The 14,364-nt window shown below is 44.7% G+C and overlaps 1 pseudogene; it reads left to right on the top strand.

Annotated features, from left to right (window-relative positions):
• LOC134507102 (NACHT, LRR and PYD domains-containing protein 12-like) overlaps window positions 1–13,917 on the top strand; it is a 47,401-nt pseudogene extending 33,484 nt beyond the window's left edge.
• The last annotated feature ends 447 nt before the right edge of the window (window positions 13,918–14,364 follow it).

Raw genomic sequence — 14,364 nt, 5'->3', positions numbered from 1 at the left:
CCCTGGGTTGTCCCACCAGCTAGCGCTCTTCCTCCATCTCGGCTTTCTGGGTGGCGTCCGTTCCGCCTGCGTCTCACGGGAGATTCAAAATCTCTGGCTGGGGTTAGGGTATGTCGTCTCCTTCATCCGATTAGTGACTCTGCTCTCAACAGCTGGGTTGAGATTTCTGCCAACGGGTATGCCATGGTCTCCAGAGTTCTCGATACCTGCTGTAAGGCCACTTCCATGGCAGACATTCTAGCTTCCAGATTGCGGATGTCTCGGGGAGTTCCATTAGGATCTGGAATGGTTCCATGCGACCTCGGGCTTCGTACTGTTATTTGCGCATCCACAGGTGGGGGAGGTCTTGCCTCGACTCCCCTGGCACCCACCTGGGTAGGTGGCACCTGTGGTTCTTCAGTAATAGCACTCGGCCTCCGGGGTCCTGTCACAAAATTTAAGGAGTGGAGGGCACTTTCCAACTCCGTCTGGTTGAGCCGGATTTCCACCTCGCACTCGCTGTCTCCGCTCCCCGAACTCTCCTCCGTCTCACTTTTCTCTTCTGCCACTTTAGCATACAGCACGGTTCTCTCCGAGGATGGCAGAGGCGATGGCTGCTTCGCCCGGGACTTCCCGTGCTTAGGCATGGCTTGTTAACTCTCAGCTGATTGCTATCTCAGGAAGAGTTCCCGACTTATGTATTTGCAGCTTAATGGCAGCACCTGCTCATTCAGACATTCACACACACAGTCAGGAAACTGGAGTTCTCTGAACTGGTTTATTGAAGTGTAATGAACGGTACAGAAGGCAAGCTGCGAATAAAGACTTCCCGCCAAAAACCTACTTTAAACTCTAGCTAGTTCCCTTTCCCACGAAATGTGTCACTCGCCCTCCCAACCAGAAGGCATTTCTGTCGTATCTCAACCTCCTGTCCTTGATGCGCTTATAGCCAAAACAACCCCTTACATTCCACTTTCACGTCCCCCCCTCCCACCTCCTTCCCATCCTGCAACCTGTGAGAATGACACAGTGGGAGATGTCCTGATAAGGGTTCCTGTGAAACCTTTGATCAGGGAATCTGATGCACTTGCTGAGATGGGCAGCTATAGAAACCAAATCAATCAATCAATCAATCAATCAATCATTGTGACCTGCCTGCACAAATACACACTTGTCTCTAGCATGTGTACACCCTCCTATGTTGCTAATTACTAGACTTACTCCTACAGTAGAAGCAAAACCTGAGTCCAGTTTCCAAAACACATGAGTGAGAGGGTATTCCCCATTGCTTTGTCCTCCCTTCTGACCATGAGTCTGCAGAGAGGAGGTATTTTTAACTGCTGGAATTAAAATTTAGCAAAGCTACCAACATTCCTTTATTCTACTGTTTCCTCCATTTACAAGACTTAAATAATCTGCATTCCAATTTTAGACGCTTCGTCCCATCCTCCCTTCCCTTCTCAGGGATATCATTAAATTTATCAGTTACAGGGTGTATCAAAAGTCAAGCCCCTTAGGCCAATCAGAAAATGTTTTATTAATTAAAAGCCAGTTTGGTCTAGTGGTTAAGGCAATGGGCTAGAAACCAGGAGACTGTGAGTTCTAGTCCTGCCTGAGGCATGAAAGCCGGCCGGGTGACCTTGGGCCAGTCACTCTCTCTCAGCCCAACTCCACTCACAGGGTTGTTGTTGTGGAGAAAAGAGGAGGGAGTATTAGGTATGTTTGCCACCTTGTGTCATAAGGCCCCCTCCAGGACCATCCTGACAATTGGCAGCCACCAGACCACCTCAGCCAGGCACCGACAGGAAGACGCAGATCAGCCCATAGATAGAAATCACAACAGGAGGAGGCTGAGGTGCGAAACGCGGCAGACAGGCTTTGTGGATTCACAGGCAGGCAGGCAGGCACGGCGATTCAGCACCCTGGACAGAAGAAAGCGAGAGGCCGCGCTGGGAGAGTGCAAGATGGAGGAATGAACCAGGATGCCAGAGGCTCCTGGACAGGCGGGGAGAAAGGTACTTATCCTGTTACTCATGTGTCACTAAGTTACTCGAATCTTTAACCTGCTTTGGATGCTGACCCAATAAAGACTCTTTCATACACAAGTTGTGTCAAGAGTGCTGCTTCACTGGGTTCAGGCTGGGACCATTACAGAAAGATTCGAGTCCCTAGCAGCAACTTCACCCAAGGCCCCCCCGCCTGTGGAGAATCGCCAATGGAGCGACTGAGACCTGATGAAGCCTTCCCAGCACCTGGGAGCGGCACCGGGGAAGACCTTCAGACCCCATCAAGTTCAATCGGGGGTAGAGGGAGGACAACCAGAGGAGCAAGGAAGCCAAATGGAGACTCCGACAAACTTCAGGACCACACCACCTTCCTGGACAGCAACCAACTACACCCCCACTTGGTGTAATGATTGCCGACCCCAAACACTCAGACTCACAAGAGGTTGCTAAATGAGATCTGATTTATTTAGGAAACCAAGGCAAGTACAGAGAAAGCTGAGAATGACAGAAAGCGCGCCAAATACAAACTAAAAACCCTCAGCTGCAAACATAACCCCACCCCCCTACCAACAGAGTCATCACCCCCAATCCCAGGTGCTTGTAACCGTCTTCCATCCAGCCTGGGAAAACAACCTTGAATACATGAGATAACCCAAATACATTCCAAGCCCGCAGCCAACAGATAAGCACTACCCAAACAGGAACCATCCTCCCTCCAGAGATCAAACACGTATCAGGCTAATGACATGCGAAACGTTACGATGTACCAGGCACATTGAAACGGTGAACATGACACTTGGGCTCTGAACATCGGAGAAGGAGAGTTGATGAGGATGCTTGCTAGTGAAAGCAGCAGTGAGTCCAGATGACAACGGGGCGAGATGCAGAGCACTGGCGTGACTGGGTGGAATAATGCTTGGGCCAGTTGCTAGAAGGCTTCGAACAGCTCTGGCAAGAGATGAGTGTGAGAGTGGCCAGTGGAACCTTGGCAGGGAGCTGGCCAGAGGTGAGAGAGAGAGAGAGACAGCAATCCCAAGGCAAACAGGAGGCACAGAACAGACAGGAGGGAGGATGGGGTCCCCCTCTGCGACCCAACTCCTGCCAGAGTGGCAACCCAGACACAGAGAGTGGAGGAGCCAGTGGGAGTCTGAGACCAGGAAGTGAAATTTGTGGGAGACCCCAAGGAGTTGGCTTGTTTCCTGACCCACGTGGAGGGCTTTATGAGGGAGTGAGGGGGCTTCTTCCTGTCAGGAGAATCCAAAGTGAGTTACATGTTGGCCTACCTCACAGGGGAGGTGGCGGTCTGGCTGAATTGCATGATGCTGATGTGCCAGAGCTCGGGGACTTTGATGGCTTCATGAGTGTCCTGAGGGATTGATTGGAGAGCCCCTATCCAAGCTAATAGCATGAACCAGCCTACAGAACATTAAGCAAGGGAACCGATCAGTGTCAGATTACTCCCTGGAATTCAAGAGGCTGGCTGGCAAAATGATGGATTGGCCAGAGTCACTGAAAGTCAAGTATTTCCAGGGGGGGGCTACAAGGGGAAATCCTGGAATGGTCCCTGGTGAGAGGAAACCCGAGAACCCTGAGAGTGGATTTGCTTGGCTGGGGAGGTGGAAGACATGCGGGCTAGAGTCAAGAAGCAGCTGCAAGGAGAAACGAGGAAGCGAGCAACCGCACTGGTAGCTATACCAGGGAAAGGGGGAACCCGGCAATCATGAGAGGAGGAAAGGGAACACTGGGCATGCAAGAGGCTTTGCATTAAGGGAGGGGCACCGCATTGCCACCTGCCCCCAGCTTGCCTCCCTAGCTGGGACCCTGATGGAAAGAAGTGGTCCCAAGACCCCGATTGCCAAGGGGAGGAGAAAGGTACTTATCCTGTTACTCATGTGTCACTAAGTTACTTGAATCTTCAACGTGTTTTGGATGCTGATCCAATAAAGACTCTTTCATGCACGAGTTGTGTCAAGAGTTCTTCTTTGTTGGGTTCAGGCTGGGACCATGGCACCTTGAGTTATTCATAAAAATAATAAAGGTGGGATATTTAACGTGTGAAACGTGGCAGACAGGCTTTGTAGATTCACAGACAGGCAGGCAGGGCGATTCAGCACCCTGGACAGATGAAAGCAAAAGGCTGCACTGTCAGTGGATTCTCACAGGAGAGGGCAAAATGGAGGAATGAACCAGGATGCCAGAGGTTCCTGGACAGGGTTGGGGGGTGGGGTGGGAGAAAGGTACTTATCCTGTTACTCATGTGTCACTGAGTTACTTGAATCTTTAACGTGTTTTGGATGCTGATCGGATAAAGACTCTTCCATACACGAGTTGTGTCAAGAGTTCTTCTTTGTTGGGTTCAGGCTGGGACCATGACACCTTGAGTTATTCATAAAAATAATAAAGGTGGGATATAAAATAAATTTTAAAAATAATTACTTTTTTGCAAGTGTTGAAAGGTCAAATGAGGAACTGTTCAGAAAAAAATGGCAAACAATCCAAACATTTAATGTAATTGATTAGATTCTGCTGTCTTTTGCATGAATATGGATTATATCCTTGCCTCTCATATATTTTAAAAAATGTATGCATAGGTTCATAAAGTGTACAGTAATTCTAAGAGGAAACTTCCCATCAGCACTTGTGGTAATGGTAGGTGATTTTAATGCCACGTTAGGGCCTTTTCCTTAAATTCCAGTAGCACCCACTGACAAAGAAAGGTACTCTTCTCTCCCTTGTTGAATGCCAACTGAAAGGATCCCAGTTAGGTTCAAGTCTCAAGGTACCTCAGCAGTTTCTTAGAAAAATCACAACTCCTAGGAGTACCTGCAACTGACAGGTATGCTTTTTGGAGACAAGTCTAGAAGAGCCAGAGTAGGTAGCCAGGGGCACAGGTCTACACTACACAAAGCGGGATGCGGGGTTGGGGTGGTGACAAAGTGACTGGATGAGAAGAGGACCAAGGGGATGGAGACAGAATGGAGGAGAGGAGGGGAGATCTAAAAAGTAAAGAACCAGACTTAGATTTGAGAACCCATATCCCAGGTACTGCTTTAGAACATTTCCAGCGTTTTCAGAACCTAATGGCCAATGGCTTCCCAAGGAGAGTCCTATGGAGTGACGTTTGCCAACAGCTTTATTTTAGCGAAATTGACTTATGTTCTCCAAGAATCAATGGGGCCAAAATCACTGGAAAGAGAATTAGGTTTAAGCAGAAATGAAAAGGAGAACACCAAGCACTAGCATCTACAGAAGCCAAGCCCATCTCTAAACATCAGGCAACGTTCTTCATACATCTTTGGACTGCCAGAAGAGGTCCAAGAAAGATGAACTAGACCGTCAAGGATGTCAACTTTGTAAGAGTCCCTGGCAGGTTGTCTTGTTGCTTCTTGGTAACACCTGAAGAAGACAACTTGCCAAACTTCCCAGGAAAAACCTGAGTGGTTCGTTCCAGCTTCATCCCGTTCAGTTAAATTGTCACCACACATATTTCTGTATTCATTTTAATTTTTTTCTGATGGAAATAAGGAGGAACATTGAGACACTTGACTGAATTTGAAAATGTTACAACCTAATACTGAACATTTGTTAGCAGTTTATAATTTATTAGTTAAATATGATTTAGAAGCAGAACAAGACCATGATTTTAAGATTAAATAGAGGAATCGTGATGGAGATAGAACAGTGGGAATGTCAGTGGTGAAAGAATATTAAATTTACCTTGAAGATTATATTTAGAGTGAATTGTTGTAAGATGTTTTACTGCTAGTACATTAGCCCAGCCATGATTGTGAAAACGAATTACTCCATTTCTGTGAAATGCTGGAAATGTAATGAAATGATTTCATCCTTCCATATGTGGTGGCTACAGTATGTTGCAAAGCTCAGCAATACTGGAAAATCATTCATTATAGAATGGAACGAATTTTGAAAGTCATCATTCCATTTTATCCTGACATATTTTTATTAAACATTACTAAACCATACATTTCTTCAAAACATACTGAACTGGAATTATGTTAAAAACTACAGGGATTTTATATGCTCTTTATTGGAAAAGATGTTTGATCTCCTCTATTGAAGAATGGCTAACCAAATTGTGGGTGTATACTTCGATGTCTAGATTAGCTTAAAGGGGATTGGATTTAGAAGTCAATTTCATTTGGAAACCATTTTAGATTTGAACTGCACACATGAAATGGTGCCCCATCCAACTTTTGGGTTTCAGAGCCTATTTCTCATTTTGACATATAATCGACATTGATTTACAAGATTATTTTAAAATATTATCAATAGCTTTTCCCTTTCCATCTTGTTAACTCCAGTTTGTGTTAACTGAGTATCTTTACAGTTCAACAGAGACATGTTTTTTGACTAGAGGTTGGGTATGAAAGGTCTTGGCCATATGATTTTTAGATTTGTTGGTTATCTGCCCATATTTATTGCTTTTATGGGAGGTTTTTAAAATTATTATCTGTACCATCTATTTTTATATATGATACTTTTGTGAGTATTCTTTTTCCTTCCATTAATCTTTGAAAATTACAATAACTAGCTTGTAAAAATAAAGAAAATAAAATGCAAAGCAAACCCAAAGATATCATTCTAACTCTTCTGAATATTTTGGCAGTCTTTGGGGCTCGTCCTTCACAGAGTCCAGCAGCAGGCACCTAGCTAAAGTCTACAGGAAAAACCAGAGGTTGAGCAACTTAGATTTGTCTCTTGAGAACACAGGTGACAGAGCAGTGGAACTGCTGTGTGAGGGGCTCCAACATCCAGACTGTGAAGTAGAGAGACTAACATGAGTGACCAGTGTTTCCTTTTCAGTTCGATGTGTGGTGCTTTCTCTGGAGTGTTTCTCTTCTGGAAATATATCCATGGAGAGGGAGTTCCACTTCCTGTAATGATTGCCTATTCCAATAAAAGGAGTCTCATCAGTAGTTACTAGAGAAAACTAAATTATTGAATGAATAGTATGCAAAGTACGAAGAAAGCTGAGAATGAGCAAAAGCGCGCCAAATGCAAACTTAAAAAGCCTTGCTCCCGTTGCGAACCCTCCCCTCAGGCTAGGATAGCAACCACCCCCCCAGATGCTAGCAACCGTTAGAATCGGCCTGAGAAAGTAACCTTGAACAGCAGAGATAACCCAAACATACATTCCAGAAGATCACAAGTCAGCACAAAGGAAATTTGCCAGCGTGGCCAGGCAGGCACCCAACTGCAGATATGACATGTGAAACGTTACGAGGAACCATAAACATCGGAACGGGAACATGACATTCCATTATATAATCATATTCTCTGTGGGTTCTGGAGAGTGCAGAGCTCATGTTTCTTTTCCAATTTGTTATTCAAATTACTCTGCCTATTCCCTGCAGCCTTTATGAAGCGTCCTTTAATGAGTCCTGCAGCAGGCATCTTGCAGAAGTGCTCAGGAAAAGCCAGAGATTGAAGGCGTTTGCGTTCTCCCTCCAGAACGCAGATGACAAAACTGTGGCACTGCTGTGTGAGGGGCTGAAACATCCAGAATGTAAAATAGAGATGCTACAGTAAGTAACTAGATTTTTTTCTTTTCCGTTTGGTGTGTGGTGCTTTCTCTTGAGTGTTTCTCTTCTGGAAATATATCCATGGAGAGGGAGTTCCACTTCCATTATATAATCATATTCTCTGTGGGTTCTGGAGAGTGCAGAGCTCATGTTTCTTTTCCAATTTGTTATTCAAATTACTCTGCCTATTCCCTGCAGGCTTTATGAAGTCTCCTTTAATGAGTCCTGCAGCAGGCATCTTGCAGAAGTGCTCAGGAAAAGCCGGAGACTGAAGGAGTTTACATTGGCCCTCCAGAACGCAGATGACAAAACTGTGGCACTGCTGTGTGAGGGGCTCAAACATCCAGAATGTAAAATAGAGAGGCTAGAGTAAGTAACTAGTTTTTTAGTTTTCAGTTTGATGCGCACAACCATCCCTTCATTGTCTATCTTTTGAAATTATATGCAGGGAGAGGCAGTTCAGTTGCCATACGTAACCATATTCACTTCAGTTCCATGCATATAGTCCACACTTGTTTTTCAATAACTACTTGTCATATTTGGACTCTTTTCTACAGGCTTTCTGGAGGATTCCTGCCCGAATCCTCCAGCAGCCATCTTGCAGAAGTACTCTGGAAAAACCAGAGACTGAGACATTTAAGTTTGTCCCTCAGCAACCGAGATGACAGAGCAGCAGAAAAGCTGTGTGAGGGGCTGCAACATCCCAAATGTATAGTAGAGAGACTAACATGAGTGACCAGTGTTTCCTATTCAGTTTGATGTGTGGTGCTTTCTCTTGAGTGTTTCTCTTCTGGAAATATATCCATGGAGAGGGAGTTCCACTTCCATAATATGATCATATTCTCTGTGGGTTCTGGAAGAGTGCAGAGCTCATGTTACTTTTCCAATTTGTTATTCAAATTACTCTGACTATTCCCTGCAGGCTTTCTCAAGGGTGCTTTAATGAGTCCTGCAGCAGGCATCTTGCAGAAGTGCTCAGGAAAAGCCAGAGACTGAAGGAGTTTGCGTTGTCCCTCCAGAACGCAGATGACAAAACTGTGGCACTGCTGTGTGAGGGGCTCAAACATCCAGAATGTAAAATAGAGATGCTAGAGTAAGTAACTAGTCTTTTCCTTTTCACTTTGATGTGTGGTGCTTTCTCTTGAGTGTTTCTCTTCAGGAAATATATCCATGGAGAGGGAGTTCCACTTCCATTTTCTAATCATATTGTCTCTCAGTTCTGGAGAGTGCAGAGCTCATGTTTCTTTTCCAATTTGTTATTCAAACTTCTCTGACTATTCCCTGCAGGCTTTCTGAAGGGACCATTAATGAGTCCTGCAGCAGGCAACTTGCAGAACTGCTTAGGAAAAGCCAGAGACTGAAGCAGTTTGCGTTGTCCCTCCAGAAGGCAGACGACAAAACTGTGGCACTGCTGTGTGAGGGCCTCAAACATCCAGAATGTAAAATAGAGATGCTAGAGTAAGTAACTAGTTTTTTTCCTTTTCAGTTTGATGTGTGGTGCTTTGTCTTGAGTGTTTCTCTTCTGGAAATATATCCATGGAGAGGGAGTTCCACTTCCATTATCTAATCATATTCTCTGTGGGTTCTCGAGAGTGCAGAGCTCATGTTTCTTTTTCAATTTGTTATTCAAATTACTCTGACTATTCCCTGCAGGCTTTCTGAAGGAACCTTTAATGAGTCCTGCAGCAGGCATCTTGCAGAAGTGCTCAGGAAAAGCCGGAGACTGAAGGAGTTTACATTGGCCCTCCAGAACGCAGATGACAAAACTGTGGCCCTGCTGTGTGAGGGGCTCAAACATCCAGAATGTAAAATAGAGAGGCTAGAGTAAGTAACTAGTTTTTTAGTTTTCAGTTTGATGCGCACAACCATCCCTTCATTGTCTATCTTTTGAAATTATATGCAGGGAGAGGCAGTTCAGTTGCCATACGTAACCATATTCTCTTCAGTTCCGACACGGATATAGTCCATGCTTGTTTTTCAATAACTACTTGTCATATTTGGACTCTTTTCTACAGGCTTTTCGGAGGATTCCTGCCCGAATCCTCCAGCAGACAACATGCAGAAGTACTCTGGAAAAACCAGAGACTGAGACATTTAAGTTTGTCCCTCAGCAACCGAGATGACAGAGCAGCAGAAAAGCTGTGTGAGGGGCTGCAACATCCAGAATGTAAAGTAGAGAGACTAACATGAGTGTTCTGTGTTTCCTTTTCAGTTTGATGTCTGTTGCTTTCTGTTGAGTGTTCTATTCTGGAAATATATCCATGGAGAGGGAGTTCCACTTCCTTAATATGATCATATTCTCTGTGGGTTCTGGCAGAGTGCAGAGCTCATGTTACTTTTCCAATTTGTTACTCAAATTACTCTGACTATTCCCTGCAGGCTTTCTGAAGGGACCTTTAATGAGTCCTGCAGCAGGCATCTTGCAGAAGTGCTCAGGAAAAGCCAGAGACTGAAGGAGTTTGCGTTGTCCCTCCAGAACGCAGATGACAAAACTGTGGCACTGCTGTGTGAGGGGCTCAAACATCCAGAATGTAAAATAGAGATGCTACGGTAAGTAACTAGTTTTTTCCTTTTCAGTTTGATGCGCACAACCATCCCTTCATTGTCTGTCTTCTGGAATTATATCTAGGCAGAGGCAGTTCAGTTGCCATACGTAACCATATTCTCCTCAGTTCCGACAAACATATAGTCCACGCTTGTTTTTCAGTAACTACTTGTCATTTTTGGACTCTATTCTACAGGCTTTTTGGAGGATTCCTGCCCGAATCCTCCAGCAGCCATCTTGCAGAAGTACTCTGGAAAATCCAGAGACGGAAACTCTTACGTTTCTCCCTCAGCAACCGAGATGACAGAGCAGTGGAAATACTGTGTGAGGGGCTGCAACATCCCAAATGTATACTAAAGAGACTAACATGAGTGACCAGTGTTTCCTTTTCAGTTCGATGTGTGGTGCTTTCTCTTGAGTGTTTCTCTTCTGGAAATACATCCATGGAGAGGGAGTTCCACTTCCATTATGTAATCATATTCTCTGTGGGTTCTGGAGAGTGCAGAGCTCATGTTTCTTTTCCAATTTGTTACTCAAATTACTCTGACTATTCCCTGCAGGCTTGATGGAGGGCCGTTGAATGAGTCCTGCAGCAGGCATCTTGCAGAAGTGCTCAGGAAAAGACAGAGACTGAAGGAGGTTGCGTTGTCCCTCCAGAACGCAGATGACAAAATTGTGGCACTGCTGTGTGAGGGGCTCAAACATCCAGAATGTAAAATAGAGATGCTACGGTAAGGAACTAGTTTGTTTCTTTTCAGTTTGATGCGCACAACCATCCCTTCATTGTCCATCTTCTGAAATGATATGCAGGGAGAGGCAGTTCAGTTGCCATGTGTAACCATATTCTCTTCAGTTCCGACAAACATATAGTCCACGCTTGTTTTTCAGTAACTACTTGTCATTTTTGGACACTATTCTATAGGCTTTTTGGAGGATTCCTGCCCGAATCCTCCAGCAGCCATCTTGCAGAAGTACTCTGGAAAATCCAGAGACTGAAACTCTTACGTTTCTCCCTCAGCAACCGAGATGACAGAGCAGCAGAAATACTGTGTGAGGGGCTGCAACATCCCAAATGTATACTAAAGAGACTAGCATGAGTGACCAGTGTTTCCTTTTCAGTTCGATGTGTGGTGCTTTCTCTTGAGTGTTTCTCTTCTGGAAATATATCCATGGAGAGGGAGTTTCACTTCCATTATGTAATCATATTCTCTGTGGGTTCTGGAGAGTGCAGAGCTCATGTTTCTTTTCCAATTTGTTACTCAAATTACTCTGACTATTCCCTGCAGACTTGATGGAGGGCCGTTTAATGAGTCCTGCAGCAGGCATCTTGCAGAAGTGCTCAGGAAAAGCCAGAGACTGAAGGAGTTTGCGTTGTCCCTCCAGAACGCAGATGACAAAATTGTGGCACTGCTGTGTGAGGGGCTCAAACATCCAGAATGTAAAATAGAGATGCTACGGTAAGGAACTAGTTTGTTTCTTTTCAGTTTGATGCGCACAACCATCCCTTCATTGTCCGTCTTCTGAAATTATATGCAGGGAGAGGCAGTTCAGTTGCCATGTGTAACCATATTCTCTTCGGTTCCGACAAACATAGAGTCCACGCTTGTTTTTCAGTAACTACTTGTCATTTTTGGACTCTATTCTACAGGCTTTTTGGAGGATTCCTGCCCGAATCCTCCAGCAGCCATCTTGCAGAAGTACTCTGGAAAATCCAGAGACGGAAACTCTTACGTTTCTCCCTCAGCAACCGAGATGACAGAGCAGTGGAAATACTGTGTGAGGGGCTGCAACATCCCAAATGTATACTAAAGAGACTAACATGAGTGACCAGTGTTTCCTTTTCAGTTCGATGTGTGGTGCTTTCTCTTGAGTGTTTCTCTTCTGGAAATACATCCATGGAGAGGGAGTTCCACTTCCATTATGTAATCATATTCTCTGTGGGTTCTGGAGAGTGCAGAGCTCATGTTTCTTTTCCAATTTCTTACTCAAATTACTCTGACTATTCCCTGCAGGCTTGATGGAGGGCCGTTTAATGAGTCCTGCAGCAGGCATCTTGCAGAAGTGCTCAGGAAAAGCCAGAGACTGAAGGAGGTTGCGTTGTCCCTCCAGAACGCAGATGACAAAATTGTGGCACTGCTGTGTGAGGGGCTCAAACATCCAGAATGTAAAATAGAGATGCTACGGTAAGGAACTAGTTTGTTTCTTTTCAGTTTGATGCGCACAACCATCCCTTCATTGTCCGTCTTCTGAAATGATATGCAGGGAGAGGCAGTTCAGTTGCCATGTGTAACCATATTCTCTTCAGTTCCGACAAACATAGAGTCCACGCTTGTTTTTCAGTAACTACTTGTCATTTTTGGACTCTATTCTACAGGCTTTTTGGAGGATTCCTGCCCGAATCCTCCAGCAGCCATCTTGCAGAAGTACTCTGGAAAATCCAGAGACGGAAACTCTTACGTTTCTCCCTCAGCAACCGAGATGACAGAGCAGCAGAAATACTGTGTGAGGGGCTGCAACATCCCAAATGTATACTAAAGAGACTAACATGAGTGACCAGTGTTTCCTTTTCAGTTCGATGTGTGGTGCTTTCTCTTGAGTGTTTCTCTTCTGGAAATATATCCATGGAGAGGGAGTTCCACTTCCATTATGTAATCATATTCTCTGTGGGTTCTGGAGAGTGCAGAGCTCATGTTTCTTTTCCAATTTGTTATTCAAATTACTCTGACTATTCCCTGCAGGCTTGATGGAGGGCCGTTTAATGAGTCCTGCAGCAGGCATCTTGCAGAAGTGCTTAGGAAAAGCCAGAGAATGAAGCGGTTTGCGTTGTCCCTCCAGAACGCAGATGACAAAACTGTGGCACTGCTGTGTGAGGGGCTCAAACATCCAGAATGTAAAATAGAGATGCTACGGTAAGGAACTAGTTTTTTCCGTTTCAGTTTGATGTGTGGTGCTTTCTCTTGAGTCTTTCTCTTCTGGAAATATATCCATGGGGAGGGGGTTCCACTTCCATAATATAATCATATTTTCTGTGGGTTCTGGAGAGTGCAGAGCTCAGGTTTCTGTTCCAATTTCTTATTAAAATTTCTCTTGACTATTCTCTGCAGGCTTTCTGAAGGGACGTTTAATGAGTCCTGCAGCAGGAATCTTGCAGAAGTGCTTAGGAAAAGCCAGAGACTGAAGCGGATTGCGTTGTCCCTCCAGAACGCAGATGACAAAACTGTGGCACTGCTGTGTGAGGGGCTCAAACATCCAGAATGTAAAATAGAGATGCTAGAGTGAGTAACTGGTTTTTTCCTTTTCACTTTGATGTGTGGTGCTTTCTCTTGAGTGTTTCTCTTCTGGAAATATATCCATGGAGAGGGAGTTCTACTTCCATCATATAATCATATTCTCTGTGGGTGTTGGAAGAGTGCAGAGCTCATCTTACTTTTCCAATTTGTTATTCAAATTGCTCTGCCTATTCCCTGCAGGCTTGATGGAGGGCCGTTTAATGAGTCCTGCAGCAGGCATCTTGCAGAAGTGCTCAGGAAAAGTCAGAGACTGAAGGAGTTTACATTGTCCCTCCAGAACACAGATGACAAAACTGTGGCACTGCTGTGTGAGGGGCTCAAACATCCAGAATGTAAAATAGAGATGCTACGGTAAGGAACTAGTTTTTTCCTTTTCAGTTTGATGTGTGTTGCTTTCTCTTGAGTGTTTCTCTTCTGGAAATATATCCATGGAGAGGGAGTTCCACTTCCATAATATAATCATATTCTCTGTGGTTTCTGGAGAGTTCAGAGCTCATGTTTCTGTTCCAATTTCTTATTCAAAAATCTCTGACGTTTCCCTGCAGGCTTTCTGAAGGGTCCTTTAATGAGTCCTGCAGCAGGCATCTTGCAGAAGTGCTCAGGAAAAGCCAGAGACTGAAGCAGTTTGCGTTGTCCCTCCAGAACGCAGATGACAAAACTGTGGCACTGCTGTGTGAGGGGCTCAAACATCCAGAATGTAAAATAGAGATGCTACGGTAAGTAACTAGTTTTTTCCTTTTCAGTTTGATGCGCACAACCATCCCTTCATTGTCTGTCTTCTGGAATTATATCTAGGCAGAGGCAGTTCAGTTGCCATACGTAACCATATTCTCCTCAGTTCCGACAAGCATATAGTCCATGCTTGTTTTTCAATAACTATTTGTCATATTTGGACTCTTTTCTACAGGCTTTCCGGAGGATTCCTGCCCGAATCCTCCAGCAGCCATCTTGCAGAAGTTCTCTGGAAAAACCAGAGACTGAGACATTTAAGTTTGTCCCTC

Source organism: Candoia aspera, chromosome 1 (assembly GCF_035149785.1).
Source record: "Candoia aspera isolate rCanAsp1 chromosome 1, rCanAsp1.hap2, whole genome shotgun sequence".
Lineage (NCBI taxonomy): Eukaryota > Metazoa > Chordata > Lepidosauria > Squamata > Boidae > Candoia > Candoia aspera.
This window is presented reverse-complemented; position numbering and strand designations above follow the sequence as displayed.